Here is a 6,949-nt window from a genome sequence, read left to right on the forward strand (position 1 = left end):
GTCCTGTGTTTAAATGTGTAACTGAAATATAGGAAGGTATATGTATAGTATTTTTGGTCTTGGATTTTTATATGAGTGTAGCTTTAAGATGATGTCACCATTTAATTATTTCAGGTGTTTCTGAATGTGTATTTAAACTGTATTTGTTTGAATAGTTGTTAACATCTGAAGAAGTGGGATTTGTACCTACAAAAGTGTTGTGCTTCTTTTCAGTGGATTAAAACTGTTTTTTTTTTTTAAGCTGGCAAGTACAGCCTCCTTATTGGGTCCTTTTGGTTTTTTATCTTATTGGTTTTTGCTTCGTCTTTGGACCTGATTACTCATAGTGGGTGGCGATAGTTTTGTTTTCTGTTCTTTTATACTTAATTAATTGTTTAGGAAACATATGCTTTTTAAACAACAGCAATATTTGTTTTTTAAGAGATGTAAGAACAAGTTTTGACCTTTCAATTTGAATGTATATTTTTAAAATCCATATAAAGATGTTTGCATGTATATGAGCATATGGTTGAAGTAATGTCTATTTACTATTAAGAAATAAGGTTTCATGTACTGATTTCTAATATGATGTATAATAAGTACTATTCCAAGGCAACACTATGTTAATAAATGCTGAGTTTAAATAAAAATAAATATTTGGAAACCCTATACCTCTTTCATCCCAGCTTGTGGTGTGCCAGAAAAAAGAAATTCTTGTTTTTTTGGGATACTAAAGGGAGTTGAGTAATAAGTTATTAATTTTCTGTTTAATTCTGACAGGTGGCAGAATTATTAGAGCTTGGCAAATGAATAAGATTTTTGGTAACAGTACAATTTTATCTAAAGTTAGTCTGTCTTCAGATGTGAAGAAGAGTCTGTTCCAACTGTCAATTAGACTTATAATTGAGTTCATACGTTGTTGGTAATTTGATTTTTTTTATAATTAGATTCAATACTGATACCCAGATATTTAATATGCATGCCCTACCAGATAATGTCTCTTTTTGATCTAAGTTTCATAGTAACATTTTTATTTACTAGAAGTGCCTGAGTTTTGTTGTGATTGAATTTTAGACCAGAGAGGTTTGCAAAGAAGTCTAGAGTATGTACTAGGTGATCCACTGAATTTTCAATATCATTAGAAGTTATTAGTAGGTCATCAGCAAGCAGCTGTATCTTGGGGATAATCTGTCTGACACTTTATATGCTTCAACACTGTCATTATTTCTAACATAATTTGCAAGAGGCCAATAGCCATGGCAACGAGTAATGTGGATAGGGGGCATCCCCTGTTTAGTACCTCTTAATATTACAAATTGGCTAGATAGATAAGATCCAATCCTTCTACAGGCTATGGACTTTTCATATATTTTTTTAAATTAATCCTATAAAGTTTGGGAAGAAATTGTATTTTTGCAGAGCTTTAAACAGATATGGCCAACTTAGGGAGTCAAAAGCTTTATCTATATCAAGGCTTAAAACAGAACGCTAATTTTTTTCTTCTTTGTTAAGTCTGTTAAGGACAGTAATCTAATTACATTGTCCTGCCCCTTTCTGTTTTTGATAAACCTGGCTTGGTCTTCATGAATTAATATTGAAAGAATATTATTTAATCTGTCTGCCAAGATAGACATGGATATCTTGTAATCAATGTTAAGTAAAGAAATTTGGCCTGTATGATGTGCAAAAGTTGGGCTCTTTATCTGGTTTTAAGATGAGAGTGATGATAGAATATTTCTGTAAAGGAGGGATGTTTGCTGTAGTTTTAACTTTTTGGAATGCATTGAGAAAGATTTTCAAGATGTTATCAGGTAAGTGTTTGTAAAATTCCGGAATTAGACCATCCAACCCTGGTGTCTTTTTTGTCTTAAGATTTTTTATTTGTTCATTTAATGCTTTAAAGGAAAAGGTTTTATCTATGTTATTAATATTGTGTTTGGATATCTTCTTTTGAATATTATTAGCAAGAAAGTTGTCTATTCTTTTATCACTTGCAGATGACATTACTATTATTAATATTCTTGTAATGGTTTTTAAAACATTAGATATTTTTAGATCTGTTACTTTCATAGCCTGATTATTTCTACTGTATATTATTTCTTTTATATGACTTTTTTTCATTTAAATGTTTAGATCTAAGCACAATCCTGTGCATACTTTTGGGATTAATTGAGTAGAATCGTAATCTGATTTTTTCCAGATTTATTGATATTTTATGCTGCATGATATCCTGATATTCCTTGTTCAGTTTACATATCTCATCTAATGCAGATATGTCATTTGCTGTAAGTTTTAGTTTTAGTTCATCAATTTCTTTTTGTATGTCTACCATTTTTTTATCCTACTCTTTCCTTTTATTTATATACCAACTTTTGATTTTACCATGTAAGCCTACCTTTAAAGTGTCCCATAGGATAATATCTGAAACCTCTCCATTATTATTGACATCTAGGTAAAGCTTTATTTCATCTAGAAACCATTCTATAAATCCTTGTACAGTTACTAGATAAACAGGTAGTCTTTGTCAGAAGTTTAAGTGGTCAGTATTAAGTGTTACATTGAAGGTGATATCATTGTGGTCAGACATGGGCATGGTGTCAAAACTACATTATCAATTTTGGCCAGTAAATAACTGGTTACAAAGACTTTGTCAATGTTGGTTTGTATGCCAAATATGTAAGAGTAGTGAGAATATTTCAGGGAGGATAATATTTGTATGCCAATTAGGTTTCTGTCTTTTATATAGTTAAGTACTAGGCAACAGGGGACATCATGAAGGGCTTAGAGATTGCAGTATCAGTGGAGGACAATATACAATTAAAATCACCTGCTAATAGTAACTTACCATTAGACTTTAATGTTATGGTGTCTATATTTTTTTTCAGTTTTAGTCCTGATACCTGGCATTCTGTAGGTATTTGCAAAAGTGTACATCTTTTGATCTAGTTTTAGTATGAATAAAGAAAGCATGCCATCATTGTTTGAGTATGAGTCAACTATTTCTGGAATTCTCATTGATTTTCTATGTAAAATTAGGACACCTCTTCTCTTTTGGTTGTAGTTTGAACTTACCAAAATCTTATAATTCTTAAAGGTTAATTTATTTAGATCTTCTGTTACTAAGTGAGATTTCTGAATGATTGCAAAGTCTGCTTTATGTAGCATTAAATATTTGTTGACACTGTTTCTTTTCACAGGGTTGTTCAAACCATTGACATTAATAGATATAATGTTAAATATTATCATTTGATGGAGACTGCTATTATAAGTAAAATTGAAAAGTGCTTTCCATGATTCCTTATGACAAATGCATTTTTTAAAACTGTTATTGACAATTTAAAAACTCTAAATTTGAAAACAATAAAATTGTATATTTTAACAGCCTTCTGCATGGATAAAGTAAATCCAGGCTTATCTGTCATAGAAACCACAAACTAACCCTCTCATGACATCTAGTGGGAATTCTTAGCTACTGCAGGTTAATAGCATGCCGAAGGGAAACTGCATGTATACCAAAACATACAAAATAAAATTTTTGATTTAATATAGTATGTATGCATGAACTAAGAATATGAAGCTGTATACAATTTCTTATTTTTTATCTAAACAGACTAAGATAAATTGGTTAATGTTAATAATTATGTGTTATTATGAGTAAGTACAGGACTATAATGTCATTAAATAATGACATTAAAGCAGACAGGAAAAAAAGATGATCATTGTCAGAAACATAGTTGTAATTCTCATTTAAATATGAATGTAATTCAGTTTAAATAAATCACTATTTACAGTAAAACATATGCTTGTAAGACTTTTTAGATAAAAAGAATTGCTAAATGAATAAAAACACAGTTCAAACGATCATTTTTGAATCTGTTGGCTGCTAAAGGTCAATGAAGAGAAACAGGTTCAAAGGTCATGCCTACTTCCTGAAAGACAGCACAGTTTGTTTCTTACGAGTCTGGGAGCTAACAGAAGCCTTTATAAGCTTGAGCCTATCAGAAAAGTTGTCAAAATTCCAGCAAAAATGTAAGTAGGTGGGAATTTTCTAGCGAAGTGAAGCTTTTAAACATAACTTGTAAAATGATGAATATTTAAAATAAAAGTTCCAAATTACCAACCATACACAGCTCTAAGATATATTAGCTAAATGGAGCACAGAAGTTCAATTAAGTAATAAATGTATATATAATAATAAAATGTCACCACCTTTTTTTTAAATACTTAAAAATAACACAGTAAGCATTTCTCTCTCCTGGAGTGACTAAATACTATGACACTAGGACTGAAACAGAAAGGTAAGGCACATACATGAAGAAATAAGTATAGGATATGAAAGAAATATATATAAATATATGAAACAAGTAAGTGATTGTATACTATTTCACTAGTGCTATACCATGTACATGAAGAGAAAAAGTATAACATAGTAGTTTGCAGTTGGATATGATTTTGATTTGCTTGGATTTTGAGTACAATATATTATTTGAAAAGTTAGCATTGTTGTGGAAAAGATACTAGGAGAAAAAAGATACATTACCTTCTGTATATGATTCCACATTATTTAGAAGGTTGAAAAGAAAAAATTGCATGAAATGTGAAGTTATGTATACTCACTTGTCTCTGGGTTTCATTTTTTCTTTAATAGTCTACTAATATTTTTTGAAGGATATCTTTTTAAGTTCATTGAACAATCCATGGGTTCAGGTTGACTTAAAAGGTTCTTTTTTGGTCAAATGTGGATGCTTCTTTGAGAGAGCGAAACGTTTTCTTTACTTCTGTCAGGGATAGTCTTATTCTTGCTGGGAATATGAGTTGTACTTTGATCCCTTCCTTTCTTAATGATTTCATTAGAAGGACACATGCTCTTTTTTTGGACATTACAAGGGGTGAAAAGTCATCGTCAAACTTGATAGTTTGGTCACCAATTTTTAATAGAGCAAGGGACCAGACAGTTCTTAAAACAAGGATAGCTGGGGTTCATTGGTCTGATGCGCAAATTTGCAACTGCTATGATTACCAAACTTGGAGGGACACAGATGATCTTCACCAGTGAGTCACCAACGTCTTATGCTAGCCATCAGATGCCTACAGTAAGTCCAATAAGCCACACCTTAACCCCTACTTTATCATATGTGTATGTAGTAAGCATATACATTTCTGTGAGTCTGTGTTTCAACTATATTCTGTGGGTATCTTTATTAATTTACATGGAGGAACTGTACTATTTTCTCCTTAAATTTAACATTTAGATTTTGACACATTCTGATGTTATCCACAACTATACTAGACCAGTGTATACATTATGCAAGACTGTTGATTATGACTGTATACTAATATGGATTTCACACATATAACTATTACTTTTATTCCATAAAATTGGCTTTTAGAAGGTTAAGTGAGCTGTGATTTTCCTTAGCTGAACAGGTTAGGCAATATTATAAAATGACTGCATGCTCTTCTATGTGTGGGTTCAAATCCCAGTGTAGCTTATTTTTGTAAAAGTAATGGTGGTGATGATTTATGTAATATTGTACATCACATATGAAGATCTATATTTGTTTGGTAACCTATACAGTACAGATTTGTACACATGTAGCATGGTCATGGTGCATTGATGCCTATAATGCTTAGGCCACGGATGACTACGCATTGCTCCATTATCCACAACGCTTCTAGAAACATACAGTATACCTCTGTATTTGTCAGTGCTGGGTAATACATGCATTAGTAAGCTCTATATTATAACATTTTCAACAGTTTGTCTGTTTCATCAGTTTAATGAATGAGTTATCATGGTTGAAATATGTGGGACTCTTGTAAGCACAATTTAAGTACAAGAAGGGAGGATCTGAAATCTTTAAGCTCCTTTAAGCTGTCTTTTGGCTGTAGGGTTAGGAGGTTATGTGAAGAAGTGGGTTTGAATCACATGGGTGTGCACTATTTCCTTTACAGGCTATTTATTTTTTAAAAGTACATTCTAATGTTTTTTTTGTAAACTATAACAGTTAAATTCAGTGTGCTGACACATCATAGTTTTATAAGGCAAATAAGCGTGTATTCGGTCGTTATTCCATAAACTTTTACAACATTCAAAGAGGAATGATATATATTTTTTCTGGTGTGTGTGGGTTCAAATCTCAGTGTAGTCTATTTTGGAAGTTACACGTTTCCTATTGAACGACACATATGGATGATCTATGCTTAGTTGGTCAGATATACATTAGAGATTTTATACATCTGTGATGGCTGTGGTGCATTGAAGCTTGTTGTACTTATACTGAGGATGACTATGCCTACCTCTGCTATCCGTAAAGTTTCTAGAAGCATCATACTTTTACTAATAAAGATTTATGACTAAATAGTGGGTAATACATAAATATGTAGCCTCTACAGTTTAAATTACACAAGTCTGTTATAATCTATTACTTCTTTTCATTAACTTCCCTCCAGCTTAAATTACATGTGTAGGTTTAAATCCCAGTCATAAGTTAGTGGATAGTTGTCAACCAATACTTGAAGAAGCATATCCTACAGATTGTATGGAACCATCCACAGGCCCTTTTACAAGAAGGTCTTGTTTCCAAATTCTCAGTCAGTTCTTAACTATTACAGGCAAAATACTTACCAATCTGAGGAGTTAACAGATCCCAACCCCAGTCTCCCACACAATGACACCTGTGCTCTGATAGATTTGTTGCAATGGTGAAACATCTAAGAAATTTTACTACTGAGAAATGTGCCCTTTTGTTGGTAAAGTAAGGAAATAACATCCCTACTCTAGTAATAGAACTCTTAGTTCCAGTAATAAATTCCATTTTTGAAGTAACTAAAGTCAATAATATAGCAGGAGAATCACTGATCTCTAACAGCATTTCTAAAATATAGAACTCGCTACCAACAAATATATCCTCCATCTCCTCACTAATTCAGTTTAAGAACGCATTAAGAACTCACCTCCATGCTACCT

This window comes from Protopterus annectens, chromosome 4.part1 (genome assembly GCF_019279795.1).
Source record: "Protopterus annectens isolate FY-2018-M chromosome 4.part1, PAN1.0, whole genome shotgun sequence".
NCBI lineage: Eukaryota > Metazoa > Chordata > Ceratodontiformes > Protopteridae > Protopterus > Protopterus annectens.